The sequence below is a fragment of the Rattus norvegicus genome, chromosome 6, assembly GCF_036323735.1.
Source record: "Rattus norvegicus strain BN/NHsdMcwi chromosome 6, GRCr8, whole genome shotgun sequence".
In the NCBI taxonomy this organism is placed as follows: Eukaryota; Metazoa; Chordata; class Mammalia; order Rodentia; family Muridae; genus Rattus; species Rattus norvegicus.
The window spans coordinates 17,154,945-17,173,372 of NC_086024.1; the positions used below are offsets into that span (position 1 = coordinate 17,154,945).

Below are 18,428 nucleotides of genomic sequence, written 5' to 3' on the forward strand. Positions count from 1 at the left end.
GAAAGTCATCAAGGTCAGTGACTATTGGGAGCATGGCTCCTAACAGCGGTGTTGGAAGCACAGCGCGAATTCCCGTGAACCTACAGATCTCCAGAGAAACCAGGGATGCTAAGCACACAGGGTTGCCTTTTCCAATGGCAAAGGTGGTAAACCTGTTCTTCCCTCAGAAAGCTGAGGACTGGAAGTGACTGGCAGCCTGGCGATCTGTGTTATCTGTCAGGGCCAGGCCATATCCAGCTCCCACAGCCAGGACGGGAGATGACTAGTAATCTAAATGACCTTTACAGTCAGGGTCTCCCCCAAACTCCCACAACCAGGACCAGAGGTGGCTAACAGTGCAAATGACTTCCGAGCTATTTGTATGACAGAGACCAGGCCAGACTCTTAGGCCCTTAAGCTAATACAGGTGGCCTATGTCTAGAATACATCTTCTTGGAAGAAATGACACGGACCCTGAGTAGGGGTCCAATGTAATCACGCTTCCTGTGCAACAGGAATTGCATTACACCAGAAGCCTTTTCCTAAATTATACTGCCCTTAAATATACTGGGAATAAACCAGCTATAAACTGGTTATAGGGGTTGGGGATTTAGCTCAGTGGTAGAGCGCTTGCCTAGGAAGCGCAAGGCCCTGGGTTCGGTCCCCAGCTCCGAAAAAAAGAATAGAAACAAGAGCACACAGGATTCAGTGCTTGCAGAGTGCTTTTTCGGCCGCGTCTAGAGTCAGCTCCCACACTGGAAGAGAGATGGGACTGTATTTTTAGAAGACTTACCCACTTTACTTTAAACAGGGATTTACTTTAAAGTTTACTTTTTTGCAGCCCCATTTGAAGAATGGTGCATTAGATTGTCCACTGACATACCCACCTCCTTTTACCCTCTCCCAGCCACCAGATCGCTGAACACCTTATAGAAAACCTGTGTCCGCATCCCTGGCCCCTCCTTAACCCCTTTTTTGTCTCAGTTGAATCGGAGAAGAAACAGGCTCCTCCTGAATGTGCTATATTTCACCAAACACCAGACCTGGCAGACTCAGCTCAGAAAGTCCCACTAGACAACCGCCAGTTTGCTGGGTTAGCAGCCCTAGAATTACCCTCCCCCCTTTATGTGTACTTTCTGACTCTTTACCACTAGCAGGTAGTAGATTGGACTAGTAGGTCTTTGTGATTGCAGGGGCTCGAAAGGACTGACCTTGAGTTTGCTTTGTGGCAGAGGATGGTCTAGAATATCAGAAGGGCCTCCTGCTTCCACCTTTTGATTATAGACGTGTGCACCACACCTGGTTCGTGCGCCATCGGAGCTTGAAGCCAGAGCTTAGGCAGGGGAGTAAAGCAATTGAGCTACACCCTTGTAGTGCCATATTGGATTTGGGCCTGGCTGCTTTGCAACTGCATGGCCACAGTTAAGTAGTCATGGGATTGTTGGACAGAGGCCTCTCCCATGTATTTACGGCACAGGAAGAAAAGACCAAGTAGTAAACACCCGATATCTCCACTGCATGACCTCTGCTGAGCCCGGCTGTTGCATTTGGAACTGACACACCTGGACCACACCTGGGTGGTGGTCAATTTACTTCTGCCTTTTACTTCCTCAGCCTTTATCCTTGAGATTTAGGCTGGTCTTCTGGGATTTCTCCCTAATTAATTCAGGTCTCGTAGTTGGTCTTTTGTTACCGAAGTCACGAGCCAGGGTTTCCCACTGTGCTTCCCAGTTATTTTCTACCTGGAGACTTGGGTATATAAGTGGTGAATAAAGCTACAGGAGACTCTCACTATTCCTCTCACTCTTCTTCCTCACTCTCACTCTTCCTTCCTCTCTTCCTCTCTCTCTCTCTCTCTCTCTCTCTCTCTCTCTCTCTCTCTCTCTCTCTCTCTCCCTCCTGGCTTGACACGATAACCTGTGTGTGTGTATGTGTGTTTCTTTCATCCTGTAGGCTTTCGCCCGATTCTCGGTACCGTGTCGGTGCTGGCGCCCACACACCCTTGTCCTCCTCTCCCTTTTAAATTAAAGGCATTTCTCACCAATTCAAAGAGCGGCCTGCATTTCTTAGAGACTGGCCTCCTCCAGCGTATGCTGGTGGTCAGGAAATGAGGAGAGGAGATAGAGGTCAGGGGACTTCTGAGTTAGGAAGATGGGCCCAAGGCAGGAAACTAAGGCTCAGGCTAAGCCCATAGAGGCCCTTGGGGGAGAGCGGAAATCCAGGCCTCTGATACTGATGAAGTCTGCTCCTCCCACTCTGATGGCCGGAAGTGCCCTGCTCAGGCGCAGGCGGGTGGGGAACTGCTGCTTGCAAGCTCGGCCTGCTAGCTGCTGGCCTGGGATATTTATAGTACCTATCTCTCGGGTTCTGTCTCCACCTGGACATATGAGGCCTGTGGCTGCCGCATGTGTAGGGACTGAGCTGGAGGTTGGGGGGGGGGGGGTACATGATCGATTTAAGTGGCTGGTGCTTGGCGGTGGCTGCAAGCCGGGATGGAAGTTACAACGTCTAAACAGAGGGCGGGCAGGGGAAACGCCAGACTGCAGCTCCTCCTTTGTGCAAAGAGCTTGGTGGTTATGTCTGGTGAAACCCGGGGCTTTCCAGCTCCTGGTGTCCCAGCGGCCGCGGCTGTGGGCGTGGCGAGGCAGGTGTGGGTGGCCAGGCATCTGTCTCAGTCTCCTCCCCGCCCTGGTTGCCTCGGTTGTCTCAGAAAGGTTAAAGGCAAAAACTGACAAGAACTCTAGGAAAAGAGGATCCCAGAGAGTTCGTTGTGGCAATCCTCTTTTCAGACACAAAACTATTGACTCCACATTTGCAGACCTGTTATCTCCATGTGCACCTTCAATTTTCCCTAACCACTGCTCTCAGACAGCAATGACATCATTTTAAAATATATAAACAACTGACCCCTCTGCCTTTCAAGCAGTGATCGTGGTTCAGAGCACACTGGTTAAAAGCAACGAGGACTCCACTATGGGACCTTCTAAAGCTACAAAAACAAAAACAAACAGAAAATTTCACAAAAAATAAAAAACAAACAAGTAAACAACAACAAAAAAAACCACCAAGAGCACAGGCTGGGCATAGTGGGGCACAACATGTCATTCCAGTACTAGGGGAACTGAGGCAGGAGGGTTGCCCACGAGTGTGAGGCCGGCCTGGGAAACTGACAAATGGTGATAGATGGATAGATAGATAGATAGATAGATAGATAGATAGATAGATAGATAGACAGACAGGCAGGCAGATAGATGGATAGATGATGCAAAAATTAGAACCCAGTCTAGACCAGGCCCAGCAGGACTTAGCCACCTACAGGTCTCTGAGTAAAGCCTCCCCTGACGACTTCACTGACAAGCCAGGCTGGAAAGAGGCCAGCACAGGATCTTATGACGGAAAGTAAAATAAAGAACAGCAGCAAGGACCTAGAGAAACGAAAATACAGTTGACACTTTGTCTCCTTCTTTTTCACATCTAACCTTGTCGCAACACGGATGGATGAGTAGGCCAGGGTCACCATTGCACAACAGGGAAACTGAGGTTTGGGAACTAGGTTAAGGAACTTGTAGCTTCAGACCCAGATGCATGGCACTCGCGTGGGCGCTGTGTCCGCCCGACTTTTCCACGCGGGCCAGGGACAGGTTCTGGCTGGCACAGCGGTACAGGTCTCAGGCTGCTGGAAAGGCTGGTTTCGTGGCCTGGGAAGAGGGGGCGGCCGGCCGGGATCCGGAGCTGCACGGCGCGGCCGGGGCAGCTGGCAGTCAGCTGGTGTCGGGGCCGCGCTCGCTCGGAGGGAGGCGAGCCGGCCGCATACCGCGGGGCGCAGAGGAAATAGCTGGGATTCCTCCCGCGGCGCCGCGCTCCCGCTCCCGCGGCTCGGGCAGCCGCAGCACGCGGGGAGGGTCAGGGGCGCGCGCCAGCGCTCTGCAAGCTTGTTCCCGGCTCTCCCCGGGAATCCATCCCCCAGCGCCCTATTAGCGCCCTAGCCACTCCCCGCCAGCGTCTGGGTGCTCAAAGGCACCGGGTGTTCTGTTCTTGCAGACTTCCCAGGCCAGCCAGGCCTCCTGCCAGTTGGTCTCTGGCTCAGGCCTTGAGAATCCACAGAGCCCCTGGGAAGGCCGGCTAGCTGTATAGTGGTCCCCCACCCTTGCAGAGGCTGCACCCGACTGGATCTGCCCTCTTCCACCTACCCCACCCCCCCAAAGGCTGAGGGGTCTGGAACCTGCTATAGGCAATGGGCTCCTAGAGGTGCCAGGTTTAGCTTTTGGAAAGCAGTGATCAGTCATGTGACCATTCCTGTCTGGGCTTCAAAGTCCTTGGGACAGGGACATCCCACTTGGGGTGGCAGAGATGAGGCTATCCCGTCAGGAACTGCGGTGAGGACTGGGTTGTGGAGATGGGCGGGAGATAAGGTCCTGGAGTGAGTCCTGGGACCCTCTCTGTACAGAGGCACAAGAAGGGGATGGAGACCTTGAAGAGTCAGCAGAGAAAGCTCCTCTCTTCTGAACAGAACCGGTTGGGGATTAGGAGGTGGGAAGATAGAGGGAAGATCCTAAATGGGACCCACATTAACCTTTCTTAGGAACTCGGCTTGGAACAGGGGTGGACAGATCCAGGCTGTCTCTCCACTTTCCCTTGAAATGATCGCTTCAATCAATAATATAGCATTTGGACTGGTGAAATGCCCCCCAGGTAAAGGTGCTTGAGGTCAGGCCTGATGATCTGAGTTCAAACCCCAGGCCCCACAGGATGGAAGCAGATACATGATACATACACACAAAATGTTCAGCCGGGTCACAAGTCTTCTCTTCTTCCCTAGAGCTTGCACTCTGTCCATTTCTATGGCCTATATAGTCGTACTTTCACTCTGGATCGTGAACAAATGCTTTTCCATTTATCTTCCTAGTTAGCTTTACCACGCTGGGGGCAGGGGGTGAGGGTGGGAGTGCTGATTCTCATGTACCTTTGGGGACCTACTATCTAGGAGTGTGTTCCTTACAGCGAAGGCTGCTTACCTGTTGGATGGATGAGGATGAGGAGGGAATTGGGCAGACCCAATACAAACAATGACGACATAGACCAGAGGCAAAGCCGGCCAGTGTGGAGACAGCACATACCTGCTATCCAGATCCAGATGGGAAGGCCTGGCCCTGGGGGCTTGGCTCTGTGTCTCCCTAGAAGGTCACACTGACTTTCACACATCCCGGTCCCAGCTTCAGCTCTAACTTGGGCATGTCGCTAGAGCCCTGTTTTCCAATCTCCTGAACTCCCACACTCTCACTACTGCACAGCCTAGAAGGATCTGATTTCATGCAAATTGATACTATTTGGTCATTCTGCTGGGGCTTATAAGTGACCAAGTCTGAGACTGAGGACAGAGATGGCTTTTGCTAAGCTGTCCGCCCTCAGGGCAGAGTGGCTTTAAGCTCAAAGCAGAACCGACCTGGGAATTCCTCAAATGTCACACCCCTGTCCACTGGGTCGAAGTGAGTATCCTATGTTTCATTCTTCCAGGACGTCCAAGGTCTGGAGAGGGGACTCTTCTCTGAGTAAGTTCCCCCTGAGTCCTGGAAAGAAAGAGGAGAGTGAGGTCAGGCCTGTCCTGGCATCTGCCCCTCAGTGGGGGAGATCCAGACATCATTTCCAGAACTGCCCCTAGACACTCCTCCATGAGGAGCGGCTCAGGAAGCCTTGGCAGAGCCTTCCGATGTGACCAGCTCACAGCATCAGCAATGGTTCTGGGAATTTGGACTCTCAAAACCCCTACATTTTTTTTTTTTTCATAAGAAAAAGGAACAGATTTTGGCATCTTTGTTCCTGAAACAGGAAATGACCAAGACAAGTGACCTCCAGTAGCTACTTCCTCATCCAGTGTTCACAAGGGGGTGGGCTCCCTCGGTCCTGTTTTCCCCCAGGGATCCTGGGCGTAGGAACCCCAGCAGGGGGAATGTAGGGGTGGGGGATGGAGGAGAGAGTTCTGAGGACTGAGGAACCCAAAAGCCGGGTGGGCTGGAGTTGGGGGCCATGTACCTGGCATCTAAAAGTTACTCAGTCGGATTGTTACTTTTATCTTTTCTTGGAAAGAGAATCACTACTGTGACCTCTCCGGGATTCACCATTTCTTTGACCTGGGCTATGTGTAGATTCTGGGCTGAGGAGGCAAAAAGGAGTGGTCTCAGTCAGAGCTAGAGAGTAAAGTGAGCCCCCGCTAGGGTGCTGAGGTGGGTGGGTGTGAGCGGAGAGAGGAACAGCCCAGGCAGAGGGCCCTTCTTAGTTGTGAGGAATTCCGGAGAGCTGTCTCCCCCCCCCCGCCCCCCCCCCCCCCCGCTGCCTTCCCACCCCCTCTCCCCAACCGGGAAGGACTTGACTCTTGACCAGCACTGGTATAACAGACTCAGCTCAGAGGAAAGGCACGAGGCAATGGGGGGAGCCCTGGAGGGTGGGGGTGGGGGAGGGCATGCAGCCCTGAGACCATTAAAGTGTTTTACATTCCTGGCTCCTCACCGTGAGCAGCTGGCTGGATTGGTCGCTGCGAATAGGTCTTTGCTGGCCTAAATCCTTGCTGTAAAGCTGAGCTTTGGTGAACCCAAGGCAGCTAATGGCTCGGCGGGTTTGCAGTAAAGTGAGAACATAGGTATTATCTGTGTTGCCGAGTGAAACGGACGGAGTAACGGTCTCTAGGCAAGCGGAGGCTTCCTCCTTCTGGACAGGCTAGTCAAGGGTGCCTGTGGTGGTGGACAGGGTGAGCAGAGGTCACAGGGTTGCCTCTGAGACAGGTGAGAGGTGGGCTGACGATTGAGACCAGGGTTGGAGGGGCTGGGAGGGTGCTGGGGGTCCGAGGTCCTATAAGTCAGTAGGTTATTCCTTGGTTGCCGAGTCCTGGGTACCTTGCTTAACTGAACACTCCTCAAACTGGAGAGAGGGAGTGTGGAAGGGAAGGGAAAGGTCTGGGGACTCCTTTAAAGCCCGAAATGCTACGGAGATGCTGTCCCTCAGCAGAGGACAGCAAAGGTGGTGTTGAGCCATATTACTCAATAAGCTTTACTATGTCTCTAACCAGGCTTTGAGTGTCCAGAGACGGTATTTCTCACACATCCCAGCACACACCTGGTATCAAATAAAAGCCGGAAGAAAGGATCAGGGTCAGAGGCCTGCTGTGAGCAGGTGGAGTGCGCTAGGTGCTGACAAAAGCTGTGCTTGTCTTATCGCCTTTCCTTGCTGACCCCTCAGTGACTTTTGTCAGTGTGACTGTGAAATCTACTTCCTGTGCCAGCCTTGCTACTTCTCATTTCCTCTGGTTCCTTTTGTCTCCTGCGTCTCCCATTGAGATGGTCTGTCTATCTATCTATCTATCTATCTATCTATCTATCTATCTATCTATCTATAGCGCGCATGTGTGTGTGTGTGTGTGTGTGCGCGTGTGTGAGCATACTGTACTTGTATGTGTGTGCACATGGAAGCCAGAGGCTGATATCAGGTGTGTTTTTATTTATCACTTTCCACCTTTTTAAAAAAAGATGTATTTATTTTTATTTTATGTATATGAGTATTTTGCCTGCATGTATATGTGTGTATGTATGTATGCATGCATGTATGTATGGATTTATTATGTATCATGTATCATGTGCATGCCTGGTACCCTCAAAGGGCTGTGAAGAGGGCAATGGAAGCCCTGGAACTGGAGTTACAAACCATTGTGAACGTCCGTGTGGGTGACAGGAACCCAATCTGGATCGCCTGTAAGAGCAGTTATTGGTATTGTAACCACAGAGCCTTCGCCTCAGCCCCTCCACCTTAGTTTTTGAGGTCTCACTAAACCCAGACTGTGCCACTTTGGCAACACTGGCTGCCCAGAGAGCACCAGAGAACCTGCTTGTCTCAGCACTGAATTACACAAGTGTGATCCGTGTCTAGCCTTTTACCTGGGGTTTGCTTACATGGCATACTTTACTGATTTAAGCCGTCTCCCCACCCACTACATGTTTCTATCTTTAATTTGTTAGGGATTGTGCTGGGCAAGGCAATATAGTGGTAAACAATGCTTACACCCAGATAGATGACACCCCACCCCTATTCCTCCACCCTCCCAACCCCCCCGCAGCCCCTGTAAGGTCTGCAGATCATTCTCTAAAGTCGAGAAAGGTCTGCCATGCAGCTTTGTTGGAAGAGGGTAGCATTTCCTTGCTAGGCGTGATTTTGTGGCGCCACCTGCTGGCAATGAACAGATATGCCCTCACTGAGCTTTGCAAGTCGGTTGGTACAGAGAAACCAAATATTGGGGCTGACATGATTGCTTAGTGGTTAAGAGCAATGGCTGCTCTTGCAAAGGACTCAGAACCCACATGACAGCTCATTACATGTCTGTAACTCCGGTCTCAGAAGGGATCAAGACCCTCATCTAACTTCATGGACACTAAGCCTACATGTGGAGTGTATATATACGTTCATGCAAGCAACACATGCGCGCACACGCGCGCACACACACACACGCAGAATAGAGAAAAATAAATCTTTAAAAAAGATTAAAGAATATAGGGCTTACCACGTTTGTCTAGCATGGCAGAGTGTTTGTCTAGCCTGCCTGAGGGGCTGGCACCAATAAACTCTTGCAGTCTAACAAAAGAAAGCACGTTCCTTTATAACAGTTCCCTCCCCTGTCCCTGAGCTGACACACCGGCTCATGTGCTAGGGCTGTGGCTCAGATGGAGAGTTGCCTGTCTCCGGTGCACAAACCCCTGTGTTTGGTCCCAGGAACCATATAAAGGAGACGCAGCACATGGCTGTAATCCCAGTACTTAAGAAGTGGAGGCAGAAGAATCACAAGGTCAAGGCTGGAGCTGCGAGGGGGGCTCCGTGGGTAAAGATGCCTGACCGCAAGGCCCTGGGTTCGGTCCCCAGCTCCGAAAAAAAGAACCAAAAAAAAAAAAAAAAAAAAAGATGCCTGACAACCTGAACTACATTCCCAGAACCCACATGGTGGAGGGAGGGGCTTAACTCTCTCTGACCTCCACATGTACATTCCCTCTCCCCCTATACATATACATGTGCAAGACACACACGCACATGCACACGCACACACACACACACGCACGCACACGCACAGACATGAATGTTTTTAAAAAGCTACAAAAATGACTTCAAGCCCAGTGCCACGTCCCTCTTGGGGAAACCATTCTGAAGCTCTGAATGTCACTTTGTTAACTTGCACTTCCGCTGTTTGAGGACACATGTCTTCTTCCTTTCTAGTCTGAAGGTTTCCTGAGGGTAAGGCTTGTGTTTCGTTCATGTTTGTGTTGTCTGGTAGCGCCTTCATCGTACGCACAAGCAGGGGCTCAGCTAGTGCTTGCTGGTATAGGACAGCCACGGACACAAGGCAGAGTGAAGACAGTATAGAGGCCAACATCTGCTCACACACACTTCTCTAGCCTTGCAAACAGGCACAGTTTTTTATTGGTTATTTTACTTATTGACATTTAAATGTTATCCCCCTTCCCAGTGTCCCCACCACAAACCTCCTCTCCCCTCCCTCTGCCTCTATGAGGGTGCTCTCCCACCTGCCCACCCACTTCTGCCTCAGCGCCCTAGCATTCCCCTACCCTGGGTCATCGAGCTTCCCTAGGACCAAAGGGCTCCCTCCCAGTCACGTGGTCTTTATAAAAGCGCTGGGACGCATCTCTGCACCCATACCTCTGTGTAGATATTCCCCTTACACCCGTGGTTCTCAGCCTTCCTAATGCAGAAACCCTTTAATACTGGTCCTCATGTTGTGGTGACCTCCAGCTACAAAATTATTTCCTTTCTTCTTCACAACTGTAATTTCGCTATTGTTATGAGTTATTATGTAAACATCCCATATGCAGGATATCTGATGTGCAACCCTTGTGAAAGGCTTGTTTGACCTCCTGAGGGGTCGTGATCCACATGTTGAGAACCACTGTCTTAAACCATGTCTTTTATCAATCCTTTCGTCTAGTTTCCCCCTTTTTATTTGTCCTGTTAATCTCACGATGTACTTTTAATTACTTCTTAATTTTTAGTGTGTGCCGTTGTGCATGCGAAGGTCAGAGGACAACTTCCGGTTTCGGTTTCTTTCCTTCCGCTGTGGGATCTGGAGCTTCAGCACGTGGCAGGCGCGCACAGCAAGTGCTTTAGCTCACCAAGCCCTGCTGGACCTTCTTAAAGCACCTTCTGAGGGCGCCATTCCCTACTCAGAAATTGCAGTGTTTCTCGTTGCCTTGTATGAGAAAGTCTGGTAAAAGTTAAGTGCTTTCTTTTCTACTCTCTCTATGGGAAAGAACTTAACCGTTTAGACTGTCAAGAAGAAGCAATGCTCTCTGCAAATGACTGGCACAGTCATTTTCCTCACCACTGTGAATGCCATCACAAAGGAGCCGTGGCAGTCCCTTGTTACCATCAGGGAATGATTACGAAGCTGCATGATCTTATTTCTAGATTCCTTATTTGTGTGAGGAAAACCAAGCCACCATGTTCATGGCGCTGTAAGTTTCTCTGTTACATACGGCCGGATGCAATCCTCACTCGTGTTCTCAATATCCGTTTCTTCTCGGTGTCCACGGGAGGATAGACTGCTTTTACCATGACATTCATGAGCCCTTATGCTCTGATCTCACCTGACTCTTGGTCTTCTTCTTGGTGTTTTCCACGAGGTTACCCACCTACCCCTACTCCAAGCCTAGTCCAATCTCTTGTCTCTACAATCTCGGTGAACTCCTAACTCATTTCTTTGCCATTGACTTCTTCCAATCCATTCTTCTCATGAAAGTCAGAGAGGTTTGGTGGAAGGGTCTTACATAGCCCAGGAGAGCCTTGACTTCACCATACAGGTTTACAGGCTCCTATCACCATGTCTGGTTTATGTGGTATTGGATGCCAGACCCACGGCTTCCTGGTTTGCAGACCAAGTTGCATCCTCAGCCCTTGGGGGAGCCCTGTACTTTTATTTATTAAACACATTTCTAAAATAATTTTTTAAAGATTTATTTATTTTATTTTATATGTTTGCCTGCATACCAGGTACATATCTGGTGTCCGAGGAGATCAGACTTCGGATCCATTAGAACTGGAATTGCAGATGGTTGTGAACACTATGGGGATGCTGGGAATTAAAGCTGCTTCCTCTGTAAGAGCAACAAGTGCTCTTATCAACTGATCCTTCTCTCTAGCCTCTGGGGATCTTTTAAAAACTCAAATCTAGGGTTGGGGATTTAGCTCAGTGGTAGAGCGCAAGCCTAGCAAGCCCTGGGTTCAGTCCCCAGCTCCAAAAAAAAAAAAAAAAGAAAAGAAAAGAAAAAAGAAAAAAAAAAGAAAAAAAACCCTCAAATCTAATCAAGTGTCTTTTCTGCACTTAAATACCTTCAGTAGCCTTTAACCTCTGTTTAATTCCAATCCAAATGCCTAAGTAAAACCTAAGTCCTGTAAAGATCTGCAGGATCAAGACCATTGGTCAGACTTAGTGTTGGCTATGCATTGGAGTCTTCTAGGAAAAAGTCATCAGTGGTTCGGCCCTGCTTCCTTTTCCTGTGGTGCTGGGGAGTAGATCTAGTGTGCACTAGGCAAGTGTTCTGCTTGTTAGCCTCATCCTCAGTTCCTGCTCATTCTGAGACAGTCTCCTGTTGTTGTAAAATTATAAAAAAAATGCTGTCTTTTACCCTGCACTGTGATCCGGTACCACAGTGCCCCAAGATATGTGTTAGCTGTGGTCATCTCAGTCAGCAAAGCCTCTCACCTGCTCTGCTCCGTCCCATATCACACTGCCGATGGCTTCTCTCTGAGCCTGGTAACAATCCCTCTACCCATCCAGTTCCCAAGGCAGGTTGCCACCATGCCAGATATAAACATCCCAATTCTGTGGTGGCCTAGTGTCTCCAGCCACCACATACTCTCTTAAATTCAATTAAATCGCCACATGAAAGCACACAGAACACAATAACCTCTGATCCAATTGATAAGATATAATGGCCCACCTAGACAACATACAGTTTGCTCATCTAGATACACATCCATCCCTTAGGAATATTCATAACGACCTGTAAATGTGCAGAGAGGAATCTTAACATCAGCCTCCATGTTCTCTCCGCTGCTTCTCTCCAGCTCGCTCCAGTCTGCTCCTCCTCTCTAAGACTTTTCTCACGCATGTCCTTCCTTCTTGTCCAATGACAGGCCTCATTCTATCCCATACCTGCCTTCACCTGCATACTGACATCCTATAGTCTCCTCATGCAGTCCAGGTTAGACTCAAGGTTCAAGTTCTCCTAAGTGTTAGGATTAAAGGTGTGTGTTACTTTTTTAATAAAAAAACCAAATGCATTTTTCTTTTTAGACGACCTACATGGTATTTTTTTTCTTAAAAAAAAAAGCAAAAAAAAAAAAAAAACAAAACCCAAAACAAACAACAATAACAGTCAAAATAAAAGCTCAAATGGTGTCACACCCATTTGTCCTAAGTCCTGGTGTTGTGTGGATGGTAAGTAGCAGCTAGTTATGGGGACAGGTGATAGGTCCAATTGGTAACTGCAAAACAAGGAGATTGCATTCCTGAGCAGCCAAGCTCAAGTGTGAAACTTTCCTAGCCTATAGATAGACCCCCCAATTCAACCTGGATGGTCACAAAGATGGGCTCCCAGTGCAACCCAGAAGTGTGTGTTACTTTTAGATATTATGGTTTAGTTGATCTGGGATATGCTGGGATACTGATGTGTTTGACAAGCTCCCATGTAGATTTGGTTTATTTCTTTTGGTTGTTCAAGACAGGATTTCTCTGTTGTAGCCCTGGCTGTCTTGGAACTTTCTTTGTAGACCAAGCTGGCCTTGAACTCAGAGATCGGCTTGTCTCTTGAATGGAGTGCTGGAACTAAAGGTGTGTGCTACCTCTGCCAGGCTTCCTGGGTAGATTTTAAAAGACAGAGGAGTTGAGAACCTCTGCGTTTGATCAGCTAATCACCCCATCCTCACCAAATACCAGCCTGCCCTGCCTGAGCTCTTCAAAGGCCCTGAGCCATTCCAGTCTCAGGACTTTGCAGATGCTGTTCCTTCTGTCTGGAAGGCGTTTTCCCTTGCTTGCCACATGTCTCCTCCTCCTCTTCCTTTTCCTCCTCCTCTGCCTGCTGCCCTAGAGTAGGTTTAAATGTCTCCTGTTCACAAAGGCCTCCCCTAAGCACTCAATGTAAAATGATTCTTCTTGTTACTGTTTAGTGTTAATAAAAAAAAAAACTTTCTTAATTCTGTTGCCATTGAAAGTTTTGTATTTATTTGTTTCTTAAAATTATTGTCTTTCACAATAGATGATAGCTGGAAGAAGAGAACTCTGTGTGTGTGTGTGTGTGTGTGTGTGTGTGTATGTTTGTGTGTGTGTGTGTGTGTGTGTGTGTGTGACACCGTTCACAATGAGAGCACGTGATGGGAGATATTCCAAGAATAGAAAAGGGGGCACATTTACAAGTTAACAACCTAGTTTGTTCTTATTTTACGGATGCTGGCAGAAGACAAAACACTCTGAGGCCAGAGACAGACTTTATTATTCACAGAAGTTGTGCTGACTAGTGTGTGAGCAGCGACTCTGGTTCTTTAATACCGAGTTTCTGCCAGGTGGTGTGCAGAGGCCCAGGTGTTTGTCGTGAGCTGTGTTACAGAAAAGGGGCTCCAGAGCACAGGGAATCAGCAATGTTCCTTCTCGGCATTTTTGGCCTTTATCCCAGAAGGAGACATAGTCTTTACAGTGCTGGGCGGGAGGCAGAGCTTCCCTGTATCCCACAGGGAGACATGATCTTCGCCTTTCAAGGCTGTGTACTATGCGGGCATCTTTTGAGAGGGTCAGGAACCAAGGCAGGTTGTCATTTGGGCTGTAGGTCTGTAGGTTAGTAGGTCCATAGGTCAGTAGGTCTGTAGGTCAGTAGGTCAGTAGGTCTGTAGGTCAGTAGGTCCATAGGTCTGGGACAAGGCTTTGGGAGCCCCATGTTTAGCTGAGGTTCTACCTAGAGATGCTTTGCAGAACAAGCACAGGACGCTGACAGACCTGGGAGGGGGGCTCATCATTTAAAACTGGGAGGCAGCGGGAATTCGTGGAGAGGAGGGGGCCCTGCAGATCTGACTGCAGTACCCACCGGGTTGCCTTGATACTTGTACAAACAGGCAAGGACCCAGAACAGCAACCGGCAGGCTGGAGACCAAGCAGCTTCCAGACTTCACATGGATGGGGGAGACGTTCCAGTTCTAATTGGCTAGAGTGGTGAGAGGAGGGATATGGGCTCTGCGGTGCAGTGAGCAGAAGTCTTCGTCATAAGACATCATGGCTTGGGATGCTATCCTCCAGTGTGAGTCCTGATGGCTCATAGAGGCTTGGAACATATTGTAGAGGCTGCGCCTATGAGGTCGGGTGCCAGCATGGGTTGGTTCCGGTGAGAGCCAGCATGGGTGGGTTCTGGTGAGAGCCCTCTTCCAGGGCACACACTGTCTTCTTGCGTTTCCATCTGGTGGAAGATGCTGTTGTAAAAATGTAATAATATAAAAAGGGTATGGTTGTCTTTTACCTCGCTAGGTCCTCACCGCGGTGCCCCAAGATGTCTGCTAGATATCTTGGCGGAAACACATCCCAACTCCTCGGCGGCCAGAGTCTCCTGCCGCCGCACACTTTCCTACACTCAAACCGTCACATAAAAGAACACATAACACAATAATCTTTGACCCAATTGGTAAGATATAATTGCACACCCAAACATACAAAGCCCAGTGCCATCCATCCCTTAAGAACATTAACAACCTGTAAATACACAGAGCGGAATCTTAACATCAGCCTCCATCGTCCTGCCATGGCTTCCTCTCTCTCTTCCTCTTGTCTCTTCCTTTCTGTTTCAGTCTCCTCCCCTTCCTCCAAACTTCTCTCCCGCCCAACTTCCTTCTCGTCCAGTGACAGGCCTCCTTCTATCCTGTACCTGCCCCTCACCTGTATTTTACAGATTCAATGTGGAGAAGGTTCTGGTGAAGTCACCTGAGTTCTGAGTAGTGATGAGGCAGCTGTCCTTGGAGGAGTGGAATTAGCATCAAAATACAGATAACTTCAGAGCAAACGGGGGAGTGTGTCAGGTATAAGGAGAGTTAACATCATTCCTGGCTTCCACTCAGTAGGTGGCAGAAGCAACCTCCTAGTTGCCACAACCCGGAATTTCTACAGACACTGCCAGTGTTCCTTCCGTGGAGATGGATGTGCATTGCCCCTGATTTAGAACCAGCACTCTGGATCTGTCTTAATAAAGAAGGAAAACAAAGATTGGAAGTTATTAACCTCTCTACAAAGAACACAACCATGTGATTCCTCGCTTCAAAAAAGGACTCAGATACTCACCAGTGCCAACAGCAACATCCACAATGCCCAGCTGTACCCAGGCGAAAGCCGTTAGGCGTGCTACAGAACACCAGTGCAGATCCTGCACCAGGAGGCTGTCAGTGGTGAGAGATAGACTTACACACACCTCGAACTGGCATACAAGAATTGTTTTAAATGAAGATCTTCCTTTATGGCTGGAGCGACGCCTCAGTGGTCAGGAACACATGCCACTCTTGCAAAGGATTCAGGTTTGGTTCCCGGCACCTACATGATGGCTCACAAGGGTCTATAATTCCAGTTCCAAAGGATTCTGCACCCTCCCCTGTCCTCTACTGCAAGCATGTGGTTTACTCACATGTGCGTGTGCAAGCAAAGCACACACACAGAAACTAAAATAAATATTTTACCCTATTTTTAGTGTGTCCGTGTGTGTGTGTGTGTGTGTGTGTGTGTGTGTGTGTGCGCACGCGCACATGAGTGCAAGTAACTACAGAAGCCAGAAAATAGCGTCAGATTCTTTGGAGGTGGAGCGGTTGCAAACTGCCTACTGTGTGTGCTGGAGACTGACTGCTCACCCTCTAGAAAAACAGTGATTGCTCTAACCAGTGAGTTCTCTCTCCAGCCCCATGAAAGCATCTTATAAAAATGTTCAGAGACAGGGTTGGGGATTTAGCTCAGTGATAGAGCGCTTGCCTAGCAAGCTCAAGGCCCTGGGTTCGGTCCCCAGCTCTGAAAAAAAGAAAAAAGAAGAAAAAAAATGTTCAGAGACTTAAGGAAAAAACAGGAACATAGTGAGAAGAGAAATGTAATTACCTCCCCCCCATAGCCTCTTGTCCCTCTGTACCCAAGACTGGCCTTGAACTCATGTTAGTGCCTCAGCCTTCAGAAGGCTCAAGGTACTACATTTCCTCCCTAGAACTAACTAAAGAATATAATATCTAAAGTGAAATAGTCACCAGATGGGCTTACAGCACTTTTTGCATGAATATCACAGAAGAAAATGTCTGTGAATGTGTACACACAACGAAAACCCAACCAACTTTTCTAAATTTATTCAGACTGAAGCCTCGGACACAGTAACCGTCACAGTAATTTCATCATCTAACGAGTGAGGGTGAAAAAACTCACTGAAAAACTAAAATCCGAAATATTCAAATACGATAGAAGTTGAAATCTCAATTATCAAAAAAAAAAAATCTAAAGTTTTATAAACACAAAGAAAACCACACAAGAATACTATATAACATTTCTGAAACCTAACGATGAAAAGAAAAACAGTAAAATCAGGCAGAGCGGTGTGGGGGGAACCACATTGCTCACAGAAAAGGAAGAAGGAACGCAGGCCACCTACCTCCTCGTCAGGCAGCACGGAATGCAGGAGGGCCTTTCCGCAGGCCGCCCTGCTGAGGCCGCCTGCTTCACCATGGTCCTCTCCAGGATGCTCAGTCTTACGTCAGGCCCACAGCCAGCCAGGGCCCAAATCCTCTGAGACCACCAACCAACAGATCTCTAAAAGACTCAGGTTGTAGGCCTGACACACGTTTTTTTTTTAATCCCAGCACAGGGGAGGCAGATGCAGGCAGATCCCCAAGTTCAAGGCCAACCTGGTGGTCAGAGTAAATTCTAGGACAGTCAAGGATATACAGAGAAACACTGTCTCAAAAATAAAGATGCAAACAAACAAAAATCACCCAAAGGAAAGTTTGTTTCTTTCCATGTTGCAACACAGAGGAAGAAATCAGACCTTCTGTAACCAGCGGTAGGAGACTCTCCACAAACAAGTCTGTCTCAATGATGATGACTGACCCAATCCTTCTGGAAAGATCTGAACTGAGAGGAAATGTAATAGCCAGCATGCCTCACACGGTGAATAGGGGTGGGGCTGGGGGAGCGACCCAGCACGTTATTCCTGTTCAAATCAATCGAGGTGAGACTTTTATAGTTTTACAGCAGGGATGAAACACTTCAGTGGGTTGAAAGACATGGAGGAGGCCCTATGATGTCACACAATGGATCCATTCCTCCCATTAGTGGAGAACAATCCTCCCGGCACTGCTCACACACAGCCCAATGTTCTGAGTGTTCTACCGGGCAGGTCCAACTTGTGCTCCCTCTATTCTTGGATGTGTGGCCACCACCATGGGTCACACCCTTATAGAAAGCCAACTCCCTCTCCCAGCAGCTAACAGTTGCCAATGGCTCCCCAGATAGGGTGGGACCTTGAGCCTATTTTCCTCTCTGTGCTGGGATTCAGCATGGCTTGAGCCCAGGCAGGTCACAACTGCTGTTACCCTACTGCTGGCACTGGAGATTGGCTACTTCAGCTTTTACCTGTGCATCACCCCACAATATTGGGCAGGCAAGAAATGATGCCACTCTATGGATTGTCCAGTTACATTATCCAAGGACCAGCGCAGGACTCCACACAAAAACCTGGAAGGCCACCAGATTGGCTGCCAGAGCTGCCTCAGCTGCTCACTTCCCCTCTACAGAAGCAATTGTTACAAAAGTGCACAGAGGCCATGGGAAGGGTCATCCCAAGGAAGTGAACGAGGGGATATTCCTATCAGCGGAGGTGAGTCTCCCTCAGGAAAGCACTGAGCAGGAAGCTGTCCGCAGCAGAATGATACAGACTTACATGGCAATGCTCCAGACATTTTGCCATACAGGGTGAATTAGTGATGTGGGAAGTCCTAGAAGGACCATCCTTCACATAAGAGTATTATTTGGTGCTCGCTTCAGCAGCACATAGACTAAAATTGAACCGTTACATATTTTTAACCGGGAAGGGGGAATAACCTTTGAAATGTGAGTAAAGAAATATGTAATAAAAAATTTTAAAAAAGGGAGTATTATTTGATGGCGGTTGGTTTTTCTTCTAGGAATGCTTGGTTGGGTAGGCAAACCTCTGGGGTCTGTTTTCTTAGTGAGGAAAGACTAGTCTATCCCTCAGTTTTTGTTAAAGCTTCGTGGTAGAAATGTTACATTTTCATCACAAGTCGGCTTGGCTTTCGGACTTTCTGCGGAATCTTGGGAAAAAAGTATCCAAAAGTGTTTTCTCAGAGCCTTGTCTCTGCTCTTTCCCTTTAAGTGGAGGAATATAGAAGAA

The 18,428-nt window shown here is 48.7% G+C and overlaps 2 long non-coding RNA genes across 5 annotated transcripts; one reads left to right on the plus strand and one right to left on the minus strand.

Moving 5' to 3' along the window:
- Positions 1–6,298: 6,298 nt before the first annotated feature.
- LOC134479100 (uncharacterized) lies at positions 6,299–13,218 on the plus strand. Its single transcript, XR_010052183.1, has 2 exons — positions 6,299–6,755; positions 10,017–13,218. It is a non-coding gene; the product is annotated as an uncharacterized LOC134479100 (long non-coding RNA).
- A 272-nt stretch (positions 13,219–13,490) lies between these two features.
- LOC134479099 (uncharacterized) lies at positions 13,491–17,393 on the minus strand. Of its 4 annotated transcripts, XR_010052182.1 has the most exons (4): positions 17,064–17,393; positions 15,338–16,048; positions 14,984–15,238; positions 13,491–14,478 (listed from the first exon to the last, which is right to left on the minus strand). It is a non-coding gene; the product is annotated as an uncharacterized LOC134479099 (long non-coding RNA). The 4 variants fall into 4 exon arrangements; XR_010052181.1 differs by having other exon boundaries at positions 14,984–16,048; positions 17,064–17,314; XR_010052180.1 differs by having other exon boundaries at positions 15,338–17,251.
- Between the last annotated feature and the right edge of the window lie 1,035 nt (positions 17,394–18,428).